Genomic DNA, 24,541 nt, shown 5'->3' with positions numbered 1-24,541 from the left:
CACCCTTGCTCTTCCTGTTTGCGTCAGCATTATGTACCTGAAAACCTGTTGGGGCATCACCCTCCCCGTGAGGGTGTTTGGGTTTTCAAGTATAAGAGATGGGGGTGTGGACACCAAAGAAACCTCTGGAAAGGGGACGTGGGCTCTCTGACTCATAAAGGGCTGTTCAGTTGGCTGTTCTGTCTCACGCTTGTCCTGTGGTCCTGATGGCCCACGATACAGGAACGGTGGAAAGTTGAGTGTCAAAAAAAAGGCAGGCTAGAGGTAGCAGCTAGAGTTGACTGTCTGCCTACATAAAATAGAAACCATGTCACCAAAGTCCCGTGGAACACTGAGCAACACATGACCCCACAGGAAAGTAGATGACTTCGTAAACCACGTCCACTATGATCATCATGGGGCTTGGATACCCCAAGGGGTCCCAGCATGCACCATGTCTTCTGTTAGTTGCAAACAGGGCATTTCTGCACTGACAGGAGATTCCTTGTTTAAACACAGTTTGCAACCCAAGTGCCCAGGAGCACACACGGGTCTCAGACGTGAGTGTGGGGCTAGACAGGGACTGTGGCACATGGGGTGTGGGTCCCTGCAGAAGGGGACAGCTGTCCATTGACTCATCAGATCTCAGCCATCTGGCCTGATTTCTAATTTTCAAGATAAGCTGGAGATGCAGAGATTTTCCTTTTTAGCATTCATATGTTTAAAAATGGTAACTAATTCAGAAGCATTAAGATATTTTGTAAGACTCAAAGAGGGAAGGTTTCCCAAGGATCCTTTCCACCGGCCTCAGTTGCAGGTCTTTAGGAGCCTGGGACTGAGCACCACACATTGCCACAGGCCACGGAAAGGCCATCAGTAGAAATGGCAGACAGACCAGGAAAGCATGCCATGGGCTGAAATGAAGGCTCTCCACCCTTGTCCCTCTCGCCATGGGGCCAGCCCAGGGTGGCTAGTGTGTGCTGTGGCTGACGAGTCTGTGTTGGCTATGAGATAATGGGGCTTCTTCCCTGATTTCATGCGTGGAAGTAGAGTTCTTGCCTTCCTCTGAATCTGCCCTGTGCAAGGGGACTACGAACTGGCCCCAGTGAGGTGCACGGTTAGACACAGTCCCTTCGTGACCAGAAGTAGTGTGGACAGCCAGTTGGTTTCTGCTGCCCCCACCTGACCTTTGTAAGCTGGGCAGGAGACACCCACACAACAGGAGGGGAGTGTGGCTGGGGCCAGTGTGGTTCTCCTGGGACATCCCAGAGGGTGGTGGGGAACAGGCCTCCTGTGGCTTCTTTACATCTCACATCTCTGGCTTAGGAGGGTCAGCTGTGAGAGATCTCAGCCTCTCCAGTGAGCTATTTCAAGGCCCCCATTCTCTAATGTGTGGGGCACCACTGAGGAGCCAGGCTGAGTCAGGTGAATAAATGAGCCTGGACAGGCAGCTGCTATCCAGAATCCAGGACAACAGCTGTACGTGATGTCTCCAGGCCCCAAGCTGTGCTGGAGGTGGGCGTGGGAGGTAAGTCTGGGAGACAGATTTCTGCTGTCCTCTGAGGGGTGCTGTTCCAGTCTGCTGATGCTTTCAGTTGAGCTGGAGGCGTGTGGGAGAGAGCTCCACAGGGCTGGAACTTTTGGGAGAGCAAGTCCTAAGGGCTCAGGTGACCTGGCCAGTGGAGAGTGGAGAGATTCTAGGTTCTGGTGCTTCTCCTGCAGAGCTGGGCTGGCCAGCTGTGCGCAGCAGCAGCCATGGTGTCTTCTGCTGCAGCTCTGCAGGGCTATTGCTGCCCACATCCCATGGGCTCCTGCTGCCTGGAGGCTCTATGCCGAGGTTTCATCCCCACCATATAACTGCACGACATACTGCCCACTGCCACATGGAGATGAGGGGACAGGAGCTCCGAGAAGCAGGTAGACACAGAGTCCCCTAAGTGTCCACCCACTGCCTGGCAGGCATTGTCATATCCCAACTTGGTGAGTTCAGAGGCCAAGTAACTTTCCATGGCAGTCCCTGACTCCAGGACCCCATGGAGAAGGTCCTGGGAGGGGTCCAGCAGCTCCAGATATCAAAGGCACAGGCCTCAGAGGGTCTAGGCTATGGCAGCAGGCAGTGAGGCTGGTGTGAGACGTGGGCTGATGGGAGGTTGAGGCCTGTTAGAATATGGCCGTGGAAACAAGGTCGAGATCCTGCAGCAGCTGGGGAATGTGTTCAAGGCTGGCCAGAGCAAGGCTTTGCACGCCCTGAAGCCAACCGGGGTTCCTCCTTTGAAGCATTAGGGATGGGAACAGAGGTGGAGACCCATGCTAGAGGGTATCACTGTGTTCTGCAAACTACCCACGTGTCTTCCTGACCTGGTCTTCTTGGTAGGTCTTGTAGGTTTTCCCTGACACCTGGAACCCTCCTCACCCCATGACCTCAGGCTCATGCCTGTAGGGTTCTTATTCCCCAGTGACTGTGATTTGAATACGAAAACAGCTGTGGTTCCTGACCAACGTATTAAGAAATTAAAATCCATGATTAACAGTTCTCCTTAAGAAAGGACATTCTCCTGGGAGAAAGTCCTGCGCTGCATACGTTCTCAGGAGAGTATTGGGAATTAATTAGACGGGCAGAGTACTTTGCCTCTGGGATTATAAGGGTGTAAGTTGAAAGCATCAAGAGAACAGCACCCAGGGCAGTGCCTGGGGGTCCCTCAGCATGATGGGCAGGTGTGAGAGAGACCATGGAAGGATCAGTGGTCATGTATTGGTAGACTTTGAAAACATGTAACAGCTTGTCAGCCCTGAGCTCCTGGAGACTCTTGCTTTTGTGCTAACGTGAGTACTTAAGCTTTCTTAAAAACAGCTTTATTGAGATGTAATCACAGGCCATAAATTCCCCTACTGAGAGTCTGCAGCTCAGTAGCTGTTAGTCTATTGACAGAGTTGTGCCATATCACCACTGTCAATTCGAATCAATTTTTCATTATTCCAAAAAGAAATTCCTTAAAATTTTCATTGCTCACCAGCCCCCTTGGTGCCCCCAGCACATGACAAGCTCTAATCCCCCTTTCTGCCCCTCTGTGGATTTATTTACTCTGGACTTTCACAGACATGGAGTTGTTCAGTGTGCCTTTGATTGTGACTGGCTTATTTCACATGACAGTGTTTCACGGTTCATCTGTGCTGTGGTGTGTGTCAGGCTTCGTTCCTTCTTATTGCTGAGTGATCTTCCACTGTACACACGGGCCGCGCGCGTCTTGCTTATGGGCCTGGGGTTGGTGATAACAACAACATTGTCTACAGTGAGTAACGCTGCTTTGAACATTCACGCTCAAGTTTTGCATGGACATTTTCTGTCCTCTTGGACATGCACCTAGGAGCAGATGCCAAGTCAGGTAGCAACTGTGTTCAACCACTTGAGTCTGGTTTGTACTGTAGCTGCGCCATCTTGATCTTAGCCATCCTGGTGTGTGTCAGTTGGAATCTCATGGTGTTTTGACTTCCCTAATGCTAGTGTCATCAAGTGCCTTTTCACAAGCTTGACCATTTGTGTATCTTCTTTGGAGACTTCAGTTTGGAGTTTGTGTTATTTCATTAGTTGGGTTATTTGTCTGTTTGCTCTTAAGTGGTGAGAGTTCTCGATACACTCTGAATGGGTCAGTGGTCATGTATTGGTAGACTTTGAAATCCAAGCATGAGCTTGGATTCCTAGGTGTCCATTCTATTTATTTTTGTTGCTGCATGCACTCTTGGTGCAGTGTTTATGCTAATGGAGCACACAGCTGTTGGGGGAACCATGGCGCAGGTACCTCTGGGCAGAGCTGGCAGAGTAGCTGCTTTGGGACTCAAATGAGTCAGTCCATAGTTCAGTGGTCTGAGCCTCCATTCCTGCTTGTGACCTCCAGGAAATGCTTTTCCCACCAGAACTCAGTTTACCCACTTTTCAACAAGGTCTTATAGAAAAGTCTCAAGGCCTGTGCAGATGTAAGGCTGTAGGAATGGTTTGGGAACAGACATACTTTATCCTGAAGGCAACAGAGAACTGGGTGACTCATGGGGCATGGAACTAGGACATCCCACAGCGTCTTTGCACAAACTGCTTCCTGGAAAGAAACCTTTCAGGCATGCCCACAGCTGCCATTACGCAGCCATGACCACCTCCCGACAGAAGTGTTCATCCAGCCAACTCTATAACATTCATCAAGTCCCTGATGGGAACACAGACATCATTCAGACCCAGGGCTCACGGGGAAGCCTTAAGCCCTGGTCATGGTTCCTCTCCAGTGGCTCTCTAAATTTCCTGCTGCTGTTAGGACAGAGCAGTGCACATCCAGCCTCAAGGCAGCCAGTGTCTGCTCCTCGTGGATGTGTGCGGAATGAGTGACAGCCTGGGCCAGCTGGGGTGGTACCCACCAGCTCCACTGCCCAGAAGGGTCTGGCTGAGGGAAGAACAGCCTGATCAGCAGTGTGCAGTGGAAGCAGCCTCCAGCTGAGCCTCATTGTGAGTGTAAGGTCAATTGAAGGTCATTCCCTTTAAGCATAGGACCAGCCTGCGCAAAATCCCAGAGGCCAGGTGGACACTATCCAGGACAGACAGCCTCCACAGGGCTGAGCTGGGCTGTCCAAGGGTCCAATGTGGCAGTTGGCAGCCTACAATGAAGTCAGTTATGGGTTAAGATTGAACTGCGGCTGCTCCATCTCTAGCTGCACCTCAAGTGCCCGCTGGCTGCATGTGGTGCAGTACCATGTTGGAGTGCAGTTGCAGAACAACCCATTGCCACTGTGGTATCCAACAGTCCTGGGTCTGAGCACAGGCTGCAGGGCCAGTTCCTGGAGCATTTGGGGGCTAGCGCCTGGTATTGTCCCCAGGAGCAGCAGTCAGCAGTGCTGGGCCTCTGGCTGCTGTGCAGGGTGGCTGGGGTGGGAAGGCTGGAGGAGACCTTCAAGGTACCAGATGATAGGACCTGGGTGCATGAAGGCGGGGAGGCTTCCAGCTTGGGTGGCTGGTGGCCTTCAAGGTCCCTCTCAAGATGTGCAGGCAGAGAGGCATATAGTGTTGGAGCATAAAGGAATGCTGCTGGGTCAAGTCTTGGGTCCACACCCTTTGCTGTGCCACTCTGTCAAACTTATTGCCCACTCTGGGCCTGGTTATATTCATTATGTGAGGCTAGAGTGGAATACTCAGGGCCCTTACCATTGCCCAGACCCCATGTCTCAGGGGAAAATATGGATCTGGATGGAGCTCTGCAGAGGGGCTGCAACCCTGCTCCACAGCTAGTCTGTCCATTCCACTGGTTCTTGGCCCTGTTGGGTTTTAGGTTCTCACTTCCCACTGTTAGTGGGAAGAAGAACTTTAGGTGCACTGGTGCAGCGGCTCTCAGAAAGCAGCAGCTATGAGCCACCCAGAGAGGAGCTCTGTGAAGCCCATCTGCCTGGGCCACTGCAGCAGAATAAAAGGTTATAGGACATGATGTGTGCCAAAGAGCTCTGCCATTTACCCACAGCCACCCAACTACCCATCGCCGGCCAGCTGCTCACTGCCACCTAACACCCAGAGCCATGCAACTACCTACACCCACGACACCCTACAGGTACCCAAATGCCACGTCACTAAATTCCCACAAGTCACACAATGGTTCAGTCACTCGAATGCCCACAGTCACCCCACTGCCTACACACACACAATACCCTAGTCCCCCAATACCCAAAACCCATGCAACTACCTATACCCATAACACCCTACAGGTACCCAAATGCCCAGTCACCCCTCTGCCCATAGTCACCCAGCACCCTACAGCCATGCAGTATTTATACTCACAACACCCTATTGCCACCCAACTGTCTATAGCCATCCAGTACCATACAACCACCCAACTGTCCATCTATACAACACCCTGAGCCGCTCAGTGCCAATAGCCACACAACACCCACAAGCCACACCACTGCCTTAGGCATCGGCCTCTCAGCAGCGTGGAGCAGAGACTGTCAAGTCCTCGTGTTGATGCATGCCTCAGGGTGGACGAAACCACTCAGGGCCTTGACAGCAGAGACAGAGCTAGAATCACAGACCAGTGATTCAGAGGGACCATCTCTCAGCCAGCCACGTGGAGATGCTGAAGAACGCGAGGGACAGAGATAAGGGTGGTAGGAGAAGCTGTGTGCCCCTCTGCAGTGAACCTAGCCCACCAGGCGGGAGCAGGGGCGAGAGCAGGTGAACAGCAGGTGTGCATATGTAGGTACGGAAAACTGTCCCACATTACGAAATCAAGAGCAGGTCTTCTGGCCCATGCCTGCTCTGGATAGTCCACGAGGGGAAACAGAGGTGAGCACAGGTGCCCCAAACCGTGCTGTGCACTGGTGGTCCACAGGATCTGCAGTGGCAGCCTCTCCTCCCATCCCAGATGCTCTTCCTCACCCACCAGGCTGTGGTGCCAGAGGCCCCCTCCCAGGAGGGGAGGATGAAATTGAAGCTCAACTAAAGGTAAACAGTGAGCAGTACAGGCCAGGGCCTGAGTCCAGGGCCCCTGGCTTTGGTTCCAGGACCTCTGGGCAACGTGCCACTGAGGAAAGGTCAGGCTAGGAGCTTGAATCCTCAGTTCTGTGGCTGGGAGTCTTTTCAGAGAGGCCCTGGAATTTTCTGCTCCTGCCCCCCCACCACCCCATGGAGCATTTGGAGGCACTGCTTCCTGGTGAAGGGACCTTGAACACTCCAGTGTGTCTTGCATGTGCAGCTGGGCTGAGCTGTGGTCCTCAGAGCAGGGTCCCCGCCCTCTATGTCCACCTCCCTTGATTTCCGTTCCCTGCTGGGTCTTGGCTGAGCCTCTGGGCTCTGACTCAGCCGTGGGCCCCCCTGTGGGCTGCAGGGTCCTCCCTCCCAGGTCGTCTAGTTTTCTCTCCTTTTGCAAAGGATAGAAACATATATGTCTGTTTCTGTGTCTCCAGAGAAGACTCTGTGAACAGCTGTCCCAAGGCCTAGGAATTCCTCGCAGCCAAGATGCATAAACACAGTCAGCTGCTGAGAAACCTGCAGGCCGGGAGGGTATTTCTATTGCAGAAATCCGAGCCCTCCTTCCATACACACCAAGGCCTGTTCTGAAGGCAGCAGAGTGTGTACAGAGCAGAGGCAGGAGAGCAGGGCCCATCGTGAACAGCTACCTCCTCTACAGTGTCGTGCATTGGCCCAGAATGGTGCTGGGACCATGGCAAGGAATCGTCCCACAGAGCCAAGTGTGGCAGCAAGCTCCCCTCTCTTGGAAGGGGTCAGATACAGCATGCAGACTCAGGGGCCTGGGTCAGGCTTCCCCTGGAGTCTTGCACTAGGGCCACCAATCTGAACAGGAAGCTAATATAGCCCATGACCACAACCCTGCAGCTGAAGTGACCCCTTCCAAGTGCACAACCTATGTCCAGTTGGAGGCATCATTTGCCTCTAGTGGCCATCAACCTTGACTCTCTCATCTCTAGGAAGCAGTGATCCACACACTGGCTGTCTGTGACCTTGAGCCCCTCCCTGATGTCCCCTTTCTCAGCAAAAACTCATTGGCTGACATGAGCAGGAGGACACCGTGCACAGGCCTAGGGGAGCACAAAATCACAACACATGCTGCTCAGAGCCTGTATAGGCACATCTGAAATGATGGGCTGAAGCTCACCAGGAGGTCACATTTGTCCTTGAAGTGCTTGTGGCAGCTGGTGGCCAGGTGTAGGGAGGCCCTGGGGACATGCAGGCTTCCCCTGACGCCTCCCCTGGTGCTGAGAGGCTGGGTAGGCAAGGCAGGGTGGGGCAGGCCCTCCATGGTAGCCACGTGTTCCATGGAGGGCAAGGCGTGTGGAGTATTAGCAGAATAAGAGTTTAACAGTGAGCCTTCCCCGTGCCTCATCCTGCAGCATGTGCCATTGCAGACTGCAAGCACAGGACATAGAGAGGTCTCCACCGAGGTCTTGTGGTAACTGGCACCAGTCCTTCAGAAGGGCCCAGCTCCCTGCTGCATGTTGGCACTGGGAGACCCATGACCACGTTCTTTGATTAACGTTCTATTGATGGTCCATTAGATATGCACCTCAGGCCCTGTATAGTGCACAGGGACCACCATCCCTTTCAGGCACCCACAGGTGCTTTGTGAGGTGTGTGTGACATGGGACATACTGGAGGCCTGGCCCTGCCAGTTTCCCTTGGCTTCAGAGTATTTCATCCTTGAAATGGTGGCCCAGTGTGTCACACTGGGACATGTTGCCAGGTGGCTCAGTCCACTCACATAGCTGTTACAGACTTTAACCCTAATTGCAGCTGCCTTGACCCTCTGAGCACCTGCACCCCCAAGGCCCCACAAACCCCCACTCTGGCATTTTATCCAGTGCTGTTAGTAACTAACCTCCAGGGGTCCTCACAAGCCCTGGGAAATGGCTGGCCCCTTTGACATTCTTAATTGGGACTCTGCAATGTCCCTAGTAAGCTCATAGCTGAGCTGGAGATGAATGCAACTCTAACTCTAGACTCCAGGCCTGGTCCCCAAGGAAGACAGTGGGGCTGAGCATACACGGATGTGGACACCAGGTGGCCTCTCCACTGCTCCAGCCCCTCTGTCCTCTCTGTGCAGGACTCCTGTCCATAGTGTAGCCCAACCCAGGGCCTGTTGGGTCATTTCTCTATGCTGGGCTCATGAAGCCAGCACTCATTGATTGATTTATTGGGAAATGTGGGTGACAGGTGACAGATCAAGAGCCTACAGGCCATTCTGGTCCAGCCTAAGTTCAGTAGATATGAGGTATGACTTGAGGTCATTAGTGCTCATCCAGGACATCAGTGAGGATCCCTGCCACAACCAGGAGGTCAGCAAGGGTCCTCACCCCAGCACTGGGCATGAAGCTGGGCACAGAGCTCTCACTGTATCAGTGAGACTAGATGTGATGCCACAGTCCCTATTGTCCCTTCTTGGTGCTTCCATTTGATTGGTGACAGGAAACCTGGTCACCATCAGGGGCAGAGAAGGAGCTGGCACAGGTCTGAGGGACAAGGTATGACTCCTCAGAGGATAAAGAAAGAACCGGGGGTTGGGGTACACATTAACTCCATCACAAGTGTGCACGCTGTGTTTGCTGAATGAAGGAGCAAGTGAAGGAGAACAAAGACTGCCCAAGATGGCAGAAGTGGCCAAGCATCCTGGCTGGGCCCCTGTCTGGGTCATGGACAGGCCAAGAGCAGAATGGGAGACCCTTGGCCCTGACAGGGAATTAGGGAGTTGGATGCAAGATGTCTAGATTTGGGGCACAGGTCCCCACTAGCTGATGCCCCTCAGGAGGACCAAGAATTGATGTAGCATGGATTAAAGGCCAGAGCCCATGCAGAGCCCAGCCTGGTGCAGACAAAATCCCCAAATATAAAACAATTCAGCAGAGATACAGGGCGGCACTTAAGAACAACCAGAGACCACCTGGGAGGCTGCCCAAGCAGAGTGTCTGCTCTCTCTGGTCCTCTGGCAGGAGTCTGAGTGGAATTTCACATGGTCCCTGATCCAAGTGTGTTCACTCTGGTAGATGCCCTTGCAAAAAAATTCTGTGGTGTTCAGAAGACTAAAGAATAGACCTGCCCAGCAATGGACATGGCTGACCACACCTAGCATAGGCTTCCTCCATGAACCTTAAAGTTCTGGTGCCCAGATATGAAGGGAGATAGTTTTGGTGGCAGAAACTCAGTACAGCCCAGACCCTGTGGCCTTGCACACAGTTGTAGCATACAAAGGCCCATCAGAGGAAATGGGAGTCCAGAGCCTGAGAGTGGACACTAGACCCATTGACCTGCCACCTGGGAGTAGATGAGGTCCCAGGACAGACCATCCTAGAGGATGATCAACTACTTGTCATAAGAGCCTGGTTTGCTCTTGTGCTGGACACACAGGATTGAGCTGCGGCACAGTCCTTGGAGAGAGCACTTGGGCTGTGGGTCAAACACATTTCTACTCAGAGATCTGCAACCCTTGGGCAAGAGTGTGCGGGCTGGAGGGAAAGAGAAGAGAAAAATCTCAGTTGCCTAGCCACACTGGTGGGAGAGTTTTGAGTGCATTTTGGGGTGAGCAGATGACCCTTGAGTAGCTCTTAGGGTGACCAGGTGACTTTGGAGTGGTCTCAGGTGAATGGGAAACCTATGAGGGGTCTTGGGGTGAGCAGGAGACCTTGATGTGTGCATGTTAGCTCTGAGTGGGTCTTGGGGTACACAGGACAACATGAGGGGTCTTCAGGTTATCTCTTGGTGGGTCTTGAGATAAGCAGGAGACCTGTGAGTGATCTTAGGGTAAGTGGAGACCTGAAGTAGTCTTGGGGTGAGCAGGAGAACTGTGAGAGGTCTTTGAGCATGGAGGTTATCTTTTGGGGTCATTGGGGTGAGCAAGAGGCCTTTGGTGGATCATGTAGGCTGAGGAGCAATTCTCCTAGGAGTGATCATGGTGGAAACCTTCTAGGCACGTCCCCCTCAGACTAAGGCTTAGGGAAATAAAAGGGTTTTGAGGACCCGGGAGGCAGTGGTGAGGAATTTCCAAGGATTTGCTGTCCTGCTGATAAATAATTCATGTTTTGACTGCACTGTGCCTTCACCAGGCCCCAAAAGCAAACAGATTGCCCAATCGCTAGTTGTGGGTGTGGAGCCAGCAGTGGCCTGAGCCTGACCAGAAGTGGACAAGGACCCTTTTGTGTCTCCATTCAGCTCGGGCCGACCTCCAGGCCTATTCCCCACCCAGGGCCTCCCGGCTTTCTGGAGCTTCAGCATCCTCCCTGGCAGGGAAGCCAGGCCAAGACCCAGTCAGATCCCAACCCAGTCAGTGGGCAGCTGCCTGAGCCCCCTCCTGCCAGATGAGCTGCTTGGGAGCTCTGCACGCCCTGGGCAGTGGGCTCCAGCACACAAGGAGCCTTCTTGCCCTGTCTGAAAGGTGTCCCTCATAAGTCTTATGGGAAAGTTCTTCCATTCTTCCTTACAACCCCAGCCCCGCCTGGCAGGTCAGGATTCCACTGTAAGCAGGACACATCTGGTCCCACCTAGAGTGGGACTTAAGTTTCAGTGGGAGACAGTTGATAAAGAGTAAACAAGCAGGAAAGGTTCTAAAAGGAGCAAATCCCAGGGGGAGGATTCAAGCTGAGGAGCATGGTGGAGATGGGCGTAAAGACAAGCAGCCTCATTCCATGATTCCACGGGTTCCTCCCACAGTTTCTGCAGAGCACCCACTCTGGGCAGGCCACAGGGCACAGAGTTGCCTCCTCAGCAGGGCTGAATATGGGCAGTTCTTTGGACCTGGGCTTTAATGGATACAGAGGAGATGCTGCCGGAGGCGCTGGGGAGGAATGTGTGCAGAACATGGGATCACCAGGACGTCTACATTAGGGACAGGTGGATGTCTAGAACCCAAGGTTGGGGCAATACTGGGGGCCATGCAGATCCCTGAGGACCATGCCAGGACTTCAGCTGTAGGTCAAGGGTGTTGTGCTGTGATGCGATGTGCTTCTCTCAAGTTCCCAGGATGCTGGGTCAGTGGGGAATGAGCACAGCCCCTGAAAGGCAGGGCAGGGTGCTGGCTGTGAGGATGGAGGGAATCAGTGTCCAGAGCAGCCCAATGCCACTGGACATCTCCAGAGCTTCTGGCTGATGCTTCCAGCCTCAGTTTCCAAAAGCCAACTGAGTGACCCGGTGTGCGGAGCCAGGGCTGGTAGAGAACAGTCCACACCCTCAGGGCCAGTGCCAGCTCTGAGCAGGATGCAGCTGGTGTCCGCTGAAGGCTCTGAGACCCTGGGCCCAGAGCTGAGCAGAGGCAGAAAGGAGGGGGCCCCAGTGGACCAAGCAAGATACGGTCAGCATCAGTATGAAAGGGTGCATAGTGAGCAGGGTTATATATGCATATTCTTATGCATGAGTTTGTGCATGGGCATGCATGCATGGGCACACAGTGTGCACACAAGTGCTTCTATGTGAGCATATGAATGTGCATATGTGTGCTCACGTGTGTGTGTGCCTGTGTGGGCTAGGGCAATGGCTGCACACGAAGCAGGAGGAGTAGAGGCCCTGTTAGTGCCACCAGGGCTTTCCAGCTACCACACTGGGTCTTGGTACCTCTTCAGAGCACTTGGCTGCATCCCTCCCAAGCATCCCAGAGATACCATCACGTACTTCCTGGTTGAGTTATGGACACACAGGTCATTTCCAGCTTCCTGGATTATTTTTATAGTCATAAAAAATGAATTTTATTAATCTGAAAAACAAATAAGTGACAATTCTGAAAGAGGCTCTGCAGAGCCCTGCTAGACGAGGAGGCCCAAGGAAACCTATAGGTGCTGCCTCTGCAAAGAATCTGTACCCTTCTGAGCCCTCCCAGCCTTTGGTTCTCAGTTATACTGTGTCTGCCCTTACCCCTTGACTCGGGATGCCATCAGAGAATGGCTGCCAGCCCCATGAGGCATTGTCACCCAGAACAAGTGGATGTTAAAGAGCTCAACGAGATGTGCACATGATCCTGGGGGAGGTGGGGCAGGGGCGCACTGATCAGGAGTACATGGGCCCTTGAAAGGAGGGTCTTCCCTCACCAGCCCTGCTTTGTTCAGCTGGGGGGGTCCTGCAGGCCTTTCTCCTTGTGTCCAAGTGCCCATGTCAACCTGTACAGGATAGTCACTTCCTCTCCTCGCCTCTCAGCTACTGTATGCACAGAACATGCTGGCTAGGAGCCACCCAGCTCAGGATGGTGGGTGGGGGGCTTAGGAACAACTACTAGCTTAACTAATGTCCTTATGGGGAGACCACTCAGAAAACACACAAAGTCCAAATTTGAAACAAATCAAAGAATTTTGTTTTATCTATTTTACCAGTTGCCAATTTTACCTGGCCAGGAACTGCTTTCATCAGAGACTGAGTAGCTCTCTGAAAGAACAGCAGCTCTAAGTTGTTTATAACCAAGGTATTTAAGGGAGAAAAATAGGGAAGAAAATCATCCCCTGGGGTCTTTTCTATCAAATTTTGCAAATTGCAAGCAAACAGAATACAGGGTTATGAAGTTAGCAGAGCAAAACCAGAAAACCATATATTCATTTATGGGGATCTATATCCTCATTTATATAGGTCTATAATCCTCATTTGTATAGGTCTAAACCAAGACAATTTAAAAATAATACCTTGAGAACAGCCTATGTAACAAGTTTCTCACGAGAACCAAGAAGATGGAGTCCCTATGGCTACACTGAGTTACATAGTTATTTCTTATACTTAACTACTGTTCTAGTAACCTATATCCATCTCTATATTTATCTATAACTATCTGTAACTATATTAGACCTCTGAGCTTACACTTATCACCTTACATTATCTATATATCTTATTGTTAGCAACTTAAATCTTATGTCTTACAGTGATTATATTGTTGTACTGTTACTTTTTCTTTCTTACAACTAGGGCAGACTGGAGAAACTTAACATTCCTAATTTTATAACACTTATCTTATAATCCTGTTCTGCTTACTAATTAATATTCCATTAACCTATAATTTCTAATCTATAATCTATAACCTATAACCTGTGTTGATTAAATTCAGACTATAACAATGTTAAGTAACTAGCTTAACAACGAATGCATGGCTCCCAAGCCCAGGGCTGACTGAGCTGGCTGCAAGGGTCTGTTAGCTAACACTCATGTGACCCCATAAAGGAGCATCGTTTTCCATTCACAGATAAGGGTCCAGCATGCTGGGGGACCACCACCCCACAAACATGCTGCTGCAAAGCTGTGTCCGTGACTGTGTGGCCCCAGTGTCAAGGGCCTGACATGATGAGGTAACTAGGGATTGTTCTTTTCTCCCAGGTCCTATTTGCATAGCACAGGTCATCACAGTGTCCCAGCTGCTTATAAGGCCCAAGTCTGCTAGCATGGGTCCTCTGGCATCCAGGGGTCACTCTATGCCCCTGGCCTTAGTTGTGACCAGAATGGCATTGAGGCTGGCCACAACAGTTAGCCATCTTCCTGCTCTGGCATGGCATTTAGGGATTTTTTTGCTTAATAAGATAAAGAGTAGCAGCTGTGCAAACCTGACAGCGAGGTGAACGAGTGGTTAAAATGGAGGAAAAACCTCAGAGCACAGTTGTTACCGTGCCCACCGTGCCCAACCTCAAATGGGTAGGCCACAGCGTGTGCCCATGGCCTATGCCCAGAGCTGCCAGGCCAAGCCTGGGCAGCCAGCCCCCAGCCTCTCTGGCCACCTCTCTGTCCAGACCTCAACCCAGCTGCCTGACCACATGGGAGGACGTTCCTCTGGGGGCTCCTGGAAATTGCAAAAATGAAAGCAAGCAAGTTGTTTTCTCCAGAAACATTCTCCCCACAGCGATATTGAAAGCGTCTGTTTTTCTCTGATCATTACATCTTTGGGTTCATGCTGGTGTGTGGGCCATGGTTCTAGTCATCATGGAAAAGAGGAAAGATGAAAAGAAGGGAGAGAAAATATGCTCTTCATTTTTCCTCATACCAGGGGAGCAAAATGAAAGTCAGGAAATTTTGCTCAAAAGTGGTTTGATCAGATCTGGTGGTTTCTGAAGCCCCAAAAGGAAATTCTGCAGACTTAAGATCTTCCACAAGCCCCCCCCCCCCAAAAAAAAATGGGCTGGAACGCAAGCTCCTCACTCTGAATGCAGTTTGTTTTCCGTATTGATACTTTGTAAACACCCAGGGCTCTTGGAGGGAAAAACAAGATGATGCAATAACATTCATGCTAAATATGTCATCCCTAGCTTCATTGTTAGTGTCATCTCGTCGTTTTATTGCCTTTAAATAATAATAAATCATTTTTTATTAAATAAAATAAATCATTTTTTATTAAATAAAATGATGAACCACAGGGGTGAAGCGCAGAAGAAACACCTGTTTTCAGGCAAGTGGAAGAAGGATTCCGCCCACTCCATCGGCCTCTCCCACTCTGGCCACGCCCCCTTGACCTTGGTCTTGAATCCTGGATAAGTGACAGGAGGGTTTTTTAAAAACACAGTAGAGGGCTGGGGTTGTAGCACGGTGGTAGAGCTCTTGCCTAGCATGTGTGACTGGTTTCTATCCTCAGCACCACATAAAAATAAATAAAATAAAGGTCTATCAACAACTAAAAAAAAAACACAGTAGAGGGGCTGGTTGTGTAGCTCAGTGGTAGAGCCCTTGCCTAGAATGGTGAGGCCCTGGATTCCATCCCCAGCATCACGAAAACCAACAAACAACAACAACAAAAATAACCCACAATGGAGCTTACATTTTCTAGTAAATAAATCCTTCCCCCTTTGCTTTTGAAATCGAGACTACACTGTCACAATTATCTTTTAATGGAATGATTTCAGACTTTCCTTATAGTTACTAGTTTTTGAATCTCTTCTTATTGATTTCATTAAATCGACCATAAGAAGGTGAAGAGTCTAGTCTCAGTTAATTTCCACTCAAAGAAACCAGTCGTTTTTCTGCTCCAGCATCCCACTTTGAAGAGCTGTCATCCCCGTTTCTGCAGACGTGGTGAAGGGGACCGGGGTAGGGGGTCAGTCTGACCAGTTAATAGGGTTCCTAGTGGTCATCGGAAAGCCTGCATGTCCCTGCTTCATTCTGAAGCTCTGGCCACACACAAGGGCCACTAGAGCCTATAGGAAAGCCCCCAAGGTCTGATGCGCAGGTCTCACTGGGTAACAGAGCCCAGGAGGAAGACCCTCCAAAGTCCCCTGTGGTCCTCAAAATCTCCCACTAGTTGAAGGGGTTTTGTCAAAATGAAGAGGTCAGTAGGAGATCCTCCCCTGTGCAACCTTGGCGTGGCGCCTCCTGCCCTCCCCCATCCTCAGGCTCCTTGGAAACCTCTGAGTGCTTAGAGGCCTTTGGTAGCCCAGTCTTTCTCTGGTGCTATGTGGGCTCAGGCCCCTCTGCCCAGAAGGGGACACCCAGAGTCCAGGCAGCTGAAGGAGACTAGGCCTAGGGACCGGAGTCATGGCTCAGAGCAGGGCTTACACCCTCACCCCTCCTTTAAGAGACCCCAACGCCTCCACGGAGAATCTGGGAGACTGGGAGCAGCCCTGGGCTCCAGGAGGCCACAGTCTCCACAGGCAAGAACAAATGCATCACAAAGTCAGGTGGCAGGTGTAGACAACCCACTGCTGAAGCCATCTTCTTTGCAGTATAGCCTCCGCTGCTCCAGACTACGTCCCTCCTGCATCCGCCAGTGTTGGCCCTGCTGACAAGGGCCATTTCTTGTTTCTGTCTTCAGCACATATGCCCCCACCCCTCTCACCGCTGAGGGCCCCATAGCAGAGACACCTCCTCCCTGAACTTGGCTCTGGAAGCTTTTTTGGATGCCACCTGCCAGCAATCTTAGTTGCAGAAGGGCACCAACTCCAGGACTCCCAGGCAGCTGCCTGACTCCTGGTGCAGCTCCTGCCCCCTCAAGGAGCCTCCAGGGGCAAATCTGCTAGGAGAATCAGTGGACAGCTGTTCCTGCCATAGGGCCCCTTCACCTCAGGATTAGAAAGTCTCAACCATAACCTTGTTCGCCACAAAACACTTGTGAAAGGCCCATTTTCCAGGACAGAGGCATTTAGAGAGTGCATTCTGCCTGTATATTAGGCCGTCTTCCCTTCACTGTGAGGAATTCCTTTTCTGGGAACTTGACAGTGATCTATTCCAGCCGGTGCATAAATAATTCAGACACATCGCTGCCCTCCCCACCCCTCCTGGGCTCTTACCATCCTCATTCTCAAGTTCTTTCCAACTTGCCCCCCAAAGATGGAAAGAAGTTCTGTGAAGAGCAGGTATGGTCCAACCCAAAGAGGTCTACTCCTGTCCACAGCCACAGTGGCTTGAAAGCCGCCCCCAGCTCAGATGGCACTGACCACTGAGGACTCTGCCCCACCCAAGAGAGACCAGGGGGGTGAACGAGGTGCCCAAGGGGAAAATGAGACAGATGAGCAACACCCCCCACCCCCATGGTCTAGAACAAGCGAAGCCAAATTTAGCGCAAAGTGTCTGGTGCACTTGACTAAACGTCATGCTGAGCTACTGCCAAGGAGAAGCCCCCTCACCTTCCAGAACATTCACCCGTTGAAAACCTGGTATTAAATAGCTTAATATATCCCATTACTGCAAGGAGGCTGTTTTCTGCTGTGAGTGATGAGAAGATTACCCGGGACGGAGAGACTAATTGCTGCCTCCATGCCTTCTTCTGGTGAGTCAGGGACCTGCTGTGTTTACAGGAGAAAGGAAGCATCTGTCTTCTCTGGGCTTTGGCCTCCCTGAGATTGGCCCTAGGGTGGGGCTCCCCAAGATGTCCAGCTGTATCCCAGAACCCTTGTCTGTCACCTTATCTTTGGAGAGGGGCTGAAGTCTAAGGTTTTGCCGTGAGAATTCCTGGATCATGTGGGGACCTAAATGAAACCATGTGTCATTGCATGGAGGGGCCCTGAGCCCCACATGATCCAAAGTGGAGTTGAGTTATTTTGCCCATCTGTTCTGCCATAGTTGCCAAAGAGTCTGTATTAGTTTCCTGTTGCTGCTGTAACAAACACTGCAAATCTGGCAACTCAAATAGTACAGATCCCTTCTCATAATGAGGAGTCAGAATCTAACTGAATTAGCAGGCTGTGTCCCCTGGGAGGCTCCAGAAAACCCATCTCCACCACCTTTCCCTGCTGCTAGAGGTACCTGACTGCCATGGCTCATGGCTCCTTCCTCAGTCCCAAAGCTAGCAAGGCAGCATCTTTTGTAATCAAATCTTCCTCAAGCCCTCTTGGGAGGACCCTGGAGCTTTGCATCAAGCCCTCCTGAATGATCAGAAGAATCCCCCCATCTCAGTATCCTTCATAACTTATCAGTAGAGTCCCTTCTGTCATTGTGAGGTACCATGGCATATGCTTGGGAATTCAGACTTGGACATCTTTGGGGGACCAGAAGTCATTCTCACTTTAGTATGAATGAGCACAATCAATACTTACTGTGTTTTTGTCAGAGCTAAGGGAAATTCCTCTAAAGGAAGGTATGTGGGTATTCACCTCTGGGAGAGAAAGGGATGTAGATGGTTCAAGGCTGTAGGAGGCTCCTGAGAAGGCAGAGCTCCTCTATGAAGTGTCAGCTGACATTAACGTCCACAACTTGGCATTCCTCACGATGCCAAACTTTCTAGTAGCCTCTGGGGTCCTGCATGGCCTCCAAGTAGCAGAGATGCACCAGGCATTCATAGGTGTCCAGAGAGAGGTATACTAACATCTTGCTGGGGTCCTGGCCCTTTTGGCTCTCTCCAGGTTCTCCTTTTCCTCCTTCCATGATTCCTGAGCTGTAGAATCCACAGCCTGTCCTTCACTGTGGCATCCACCTTGGGCCACAGTTGTGCTTCCTCCCTCGGCCCACTCAAGGTATTGACATTAGCCTTGAAACTGGCTCCTTTCCCTGCCTGTTCAGTACGGAAGCCAGGTGCAGCCAGGCATGGTCAGATGTGGCTTGCTCTGACCTCAGGGGCAATGCTGAGAGGCCTCAGGGGCTGGCAGCTCCAGAGTGTGGGGGACCCCGGGGGATGGGGGCACCAGCTCAGATCAGTCATGGAGGGACCTAGAAACACCCATCCATGGGCCTCTTGGGGTCTTGACCACAGGGTGTAAGTGTCTCAAGTCTGCTTTGGGGACTCTGCCCAGAAGACTCAGGAAGGGGCTGTCACAGTGCTCTGCAGCCCCAGGCCCCACCCTAGGACCCCCACCCAGCATCTGCCCAGCACCCAACTGGTGGCTCCTTTGTGCACAGTTGAGTGGCTTATGAAGAACAGATGACAGGTGCTGGGTCTCCTGCCAGCACCTTCCTGCTGTGAGTTAGGCAAGGACCTGGATGGACACCCAGCCCCTCCCCACTGTCAGCTGCAGAGCTCTCACCTGTACTGTGGGGCTGTGGAGCCCAGACCCCTCCTCTAAGATGTGGAAGCCCAGCACCCCCCCCCAGCACAGGCCCAGGGCCCATGGGAACCCCAAGGGCCATTGTGGGGGACGAGCCCCATGGGAACAACCATAGGGCACTTGCTTCACCTAGGAGGCCCCATGTGTTGGAAACAAGAGGGGTCAAGACAGGCTAGGAGGCACCTGTATGTCACCATATGATGCACCTTTAGTGCATTATATACCCTGACCCAACCTAGAGCAGCTGGCTCCTTCTGTGTTGATCCCTTGGCTGTCACCCACCGTGAACACCTGTGAGGTTTATGGGGAAGACATATAGGTTCAAGGATCTGCATGTGGGTTTCAGGATATAAGTCCCTCCCTCAATGGGCCTCAGGAGTCCCCTTATTTCGCCCAGTGCAAAGTTGATGGGTTGATTGATTTTCAGTAACTCCTTCCTTTGAACTTGTTTTCTTGCCACCCGCCCCACCCCCTGCAGAAAGCACCAGAGCCCTCCCTGATCCAGTGAGGCCATGGGCAAGGCTCTGTCCTGAGTGGTGCCTCCTCTCCACCCTGTGGATCTGGGGCAGCTGCATTGGAAACATGAGGTTGCTCTGCTGCAGCTGGTGGGCGGTGGGCCAGGCTGATGGAGAGGGACAGTGACCTTGGACCCTGAGCTCCCAGTGCACCCACACAAGACCCTCCTATTCCAGGAAGTGTTGGCCCCCACTGCTCTATCCCCCCCACCCCCTGATCACAGCAGTTTTTTGTTCTTGGTGCTCAGCCAGCCAAGTATCAGATAACATCTTGCTTTTACTCTGGAAGAAGAGGCCACGCCCTTCAACTGCCCTCCACACCTGAGCACTCCATCCCTGGACACCGGGCAAGGGGAGACTGCCAGGTGACTGGGTTCACCGGTCTGTCTCGACCTGGCACAGCAGGTTCAGTACTTTTCCAGTGCTTGCCTGATGCTGAGCCACTGGTGCCACTTTGGTCCCTGGTTAGGAAGGAGGCCAACAACCTCCATGCAAAATGAGAGGGCATCAGGGGCACCAGCTTGCTGGCTCTTTTGGACACCTTGACACCCACTCAGCCTCCTCAGAGCCTCCATAGGACCCTCTTTGCCCGCAGGTGTAAGGGGGTGACCCAATCTTGTCACTGGCAACCCCATAAATGTCTCAGTGCATCTCCTGATAAGCAGCACACCCACAGATGCCTCCCATAGCAGCAGAAGTAGCTCTGAGACCAGCATCCTTTTAGCCTTTGCTAGTGGCTAGGACCCTACAGCAGTTAGGCAGTGGCTACCTCAGTGGTGTGGGACTTGAGGGCAAGTGGACCCTGCTGCTCATTTCTCGTTTCCCCCTCCTCTCTGGTGCTCCCCTACCCCAGTTGGCCTTCTCTCCCCTCCCTTGTTTTGGTGCAGACCTTAAACAGTGAGACCCAGAGGGTCCTCAGCACCCAACAGCTTCCCTTCGAGGCCTCAACACACCTTTCCTGAGCTGTGCCCTACTGGGTAGTACAGCCTTCTCCTTCAGGTGCCACCTTGGCCAGCCTCTGCCTGGAGACCTTATCAGGACCAATTAAACTGGGCACCACCCCGAGGAGCTGACAGCCTGTGAGCAGCATCCGGGGAAGACCCAGAGCCCTGACCCCAGGCACCTGATGGGTGTGGGGTGGCTTCCTGAGGAGCTGTCTGGAGCTGATCTCAAAACCTGAATGTCATCCACATTGGACACAGCAACTCTCAGCATGAACAAAAGGAGGATTTCACCTGGCCTTGGCAGAGGCCTCGTGCCTACCGTTCCTCCCCTGTGTGTCCAGGGAGCAGGCTGCGATGTGTGCAAAGATCAACACATGGGCGATGTTCAAAAATGCCAAGAGAAGGTGGCAGCCCAGGGCACGGCCTCCCTCCATCCACCTGGCAAGTATTGATGTCAGCCTTGAAACTGGCATGGTAGTGAGGATGGGACTGGCCTTCTGGGAAGTGCATCTCCTTGCCAGTGACCAGCATAGGTTTGAAGGTGTCTGCAGCAGCTGTACCTGGCCTGCCAGGGCAGGACTGGCCACTGTCACTTGAGTTCAGGGAAGGGAGTGGCAGTCCTGCATCTTGACCAGTGTCGATTCCTGGTGGGTACACATGTTGGGCCCAACACAAGACTTGCCTTGAACACAGAAGGCCCCCAGGCTGGCCTAAAAGCACTGCCCCCATCCCAGGCTTGGAGAGTGCTAATGTTCAGGCAGGTTGACCATGGAAGGGGTGTTCCAGGGTGGGGGTGACAATGTGGGGGACTGGGATTTTCCTAACTGTCACCAAACCCAGGGAAGTGCCAAGTTGTCACCCAGTGCCATAAGGCTGAGCTTCGAGGACAGTCAGGAAGGAGTAATGGCTGAGGCTCGGTGGGTGCCAGGCTGCCCTGAAGAGAAGCTGCTTATTACCCTCCCTGTCAGTGACTCCTGGAGGTTGGGGGTGGTCACATGGGACCACATATCCAGAGCCAGGTGGTCTAAGGAGCCTGGTGGTCAGAACTGATACCACTTCCAGGATTGCAATCTGAGGATCCATGTGTGACCAGCTCTGGGAGCTTTCTCGTCTCACCAGATGACTCCCAGCTGCACTGGGGCTAAGTGGGTGTCACTAGAGACATGGGTGACCCCCACCCAGCAATGCATCCACCTGGGCCCAGGACAGGAATTTAGTTTCAACAGCTCAATCAACTGTGACATTTTCTTCAGGTTGTCCCTAAAGCCTGAAGGACCTTATGACCGTGAGGGAGGGTCTGAGGAAAGCTGGGTGCAGAGTAGACTTGGGCTAGGAAGGTTCAGCCATATCCCAGTAGCCCCAGGACCTAGCTGCAGGTAGCCTCAGGGACCAGGCCGAGGTGGATCTGCCAGACGTCCTGTGCTGAGGCCCCACTTTGCTGCCCATGGTGTGGGCTCATTGAAAGGACCTGAGGGAGGTCAAGTGGACGGCACCACCCAGGAAGGTCAGCCACCAGTTTTTCCCAACCAGACTCTGCTGTAAGCACCAGGTCTCAGTTTAAGAAAATCTTCTGTGGCCCACAGTGGTCCCTGGGGTCACATGGTGGCTGTCCCAAGTTCTTCACATCTTAACAGAGGTACGTGGCTGCACCATGGGCCTATGAGTGCAATAGATGCCACCTCAGGTCAGGATTCAGAGCTGCAGCTCTTACAGAGCTCTTGCAGAGCATGCAGGGTGGGCCTGGGCCAGCAGGCGTGTGCTGTTTGCTTTCCTGGAGTTTTGTGCATTACCGGTGGAATGCCGTGATCAGGGACCAACTCTCCTCTGCAGAGGTGAGATGAAGAGAAAGAAATATGTCTCTCAGATGAGGGACATGGCCATAGCATGGGAGGCAGCTGTGGCCACGCCCTCTCTGAACATCCTGGAGCTGGGACTTCTTGCCACAGGCTAAGATTAGACAGATCTGAGAATGCACAGGTCTGCCTCTAACCTGGGGTGAATGCCAGCCATTGAGGAGTTGTGAGGTTTTGGCTCCCCAGGGGTCTCTGCAGGGGCTGTAGCACCCCCACTTGAGCAAGGCCTTACACCATGAGCCCATTCCCTGCCCTGCCCTGTCCGTTGGGATCATGGTGTACATTGGGCTATTCTTCCTGTCTTGGCTCCTGTGTGGGCTGGAGGCTGTGTCCCTCAGAGGTTGTGAGGGTTCCTGGAGCATCAGGAAATGAGGGTCAGGATTTCTGGAGAGCATCAGGATGCCTTCAGGGATGTCCACAGTGATAGCTTTAGCTTTGGAAGACATGGAATCATGGGAGATCTCTGCAATGAGATTTTTGCAGCCCCTACCCCACCATTCTGACCCAGCTGGTCCAGGGTGGGTCATGTTATAATCACTTATAACACACATTCCCAGGGCATTTGGGCTCCAGGACCCAGTTTAAGAAATGCTGGCTCACAGGGTATGGCCTCTTCTCCAGAGATGTGGTCAGGATGTCGCAAGTAGTGGGCAGGATCAGCAGGTGGCCAGGTTGTGGGGAGCAGTGGTCAGGATTTCAGCCAAGGAGAAGAGGGCAGCCTGTGCCCTTCCACTGCCCTCTGTGCCATATCGCAGTGGGATCTTGAGAAGTGTCCTGGAATGTCATCCAGTGGTTGCCCGGATGAAAGGCAGGTAGCCTGGGGAAAGACCAAGTTGGTGGGGCAGAGGGGGAGCTGCCTGATCACTATGTTAGAAGCAGGCAGTTTGTTTGGGGTATAAACTTGGAATAACCCCTTCTTTCCTTTCTTTTATGGGATACCTGGGACCCCTTAAGGGTCTTGCTCTCTGTCATATCATGCACAAAGGGAAACTGAGGACCACAACCATCAGTAAGTGCTCCCCCTGCCCTCTTGACACAGTTCAGGGCACAACAACAAGGCTGAGGAGCTGACAGTGGTCAGAGAGGATTTGGGGTGCACTGAGGGGTTTGCTGGAGCAACCTTGGAGACTCCTGGGAGAGGAGAGCATAGTCAGACAGCACCCCTCACCACTTCTCTGAACCTCTGGGCCCTTCAGGAGAAAGGTTCCTGGAAGCCAAAGAGCCTGCAGGTGGCATATGGGGCCACAGTGGGGCTAGGACAGCTGCCTGCTTCTGGGATCATTGAGGAGGTGAGTGATACGGAAACAGGAACTGTTCCAGGACATCAGAAAGACATCAGGGAAGTGCCCAGACCTTTCCTGGAGCTGCAAGGCTGAGAGCCACCTGGACTTCAGGTGTCCATGTGATGTGCTCAAAAGGCCACAGGGGTGAGGGAGGAGAAGGACTGGGGCATTGGCTGAAGGATCCCCTCACTGTTGGGCTCCACAAACATTGCCTCTGCTCTGTCTGTAGTCTGTTCACACATACTGTGGAGGTGACATGGAGGTGACAGAGATGGAAGAAATGAGGCCCCAAAGGCTTCAGGGAGACAGAGGCCGCCCTGTACCTCTTGTCAGCTCCCTGTTCATCCTCAGCTCATGAAATGCCCGTCCCTAAACAAGTCTCACTGGGCACAGCATCTGCAGGGCAGAACACTTCTGCCCCCAGGCCCTTCCGCTGCATCCACACAATGCTGCCCAGTGTAGCGTGTGCCAAATGCTCTTTGGGCCAGGAGCAGTGTTCTGTCCCAGGCTGCCGGAAAAGGTCGTGTAGAAGTGCTGAGGGGGAAGGAGACCAAGGAGGGAAGTCCAACAAGACACAGTGTTGTAAAAGCTGGGGGCCTGCTTGGGCCTCAGCTCGTCCTCAATGGAGGGGCAGTAGAAGCAGGTGAAGCAGGAGGAGGGCAGGCCCAAGGGCTGAACTGGCATTTGTACCTGATGGAACAGCGCCAGGCCAGGGTGGGAGAGCTTGGTGTGAGGTGGCCCTGCATCCTTTGGCTTTCCAAGGTTCATTTGTCGGAAGCCACTTGCTTCCGCTGTCCTCAGGGCTGCTCTGCTGCTTGCATCAGACAGGGCCAAGGTGTCCCCTGCCCAGGGGCCCTGAGCCCTTCTCTACTGGCAGGGGACAGGGGCCATGGGCTAGATGCTTCAGGCACCTGGCCCAGAGCGAGGGTGAATTCTCTGCCACTGCCCCAGCCTGCGAGTGCCACTAGACAGGAGCTGTTGGGTGGGCTCGGCTTTGATGGCCAGATCTGTGCAATTGACTCAGGTAGGCAAGTCACACATCTGCCCAGGAGCTCTGAAGCTCTTTTTGTGGT

General features: G+C 52.6%; 1 protein-coding gene across 1 annotated transcript in view; it reads left to right on the top strand.

The window, feature by feature from the left end:
• Positions 1-24,541, top strand: part of Fam20c (FAM20C golgi associated secretory pathway kinase) — a 56,125-nt gene that overhangs the window by 12,449 nt on the left and 19,135 nt on the right. The window lies entirely within an intron of this gene.

Source organism: Marmota flaviventris, chromosome 19 (assembly GCF_047511675.1).
Source record: "Marmota flaviventris isolate mMarFla1 chromosome 19, mMarFla1.hap1, whole genome shotgun sequence".
Lineage (NCBI taxonomy): Eukaryota > Metazoa > Chordata > Mammalia > Rodentia > Sciuridae > Marmota > Marmota flaviventris.
The sequence above is the reverse complement of the archived record's forward strand: the minus strand, read 5'-3'. Positions and strand labels throughout refer to the sequence as shown.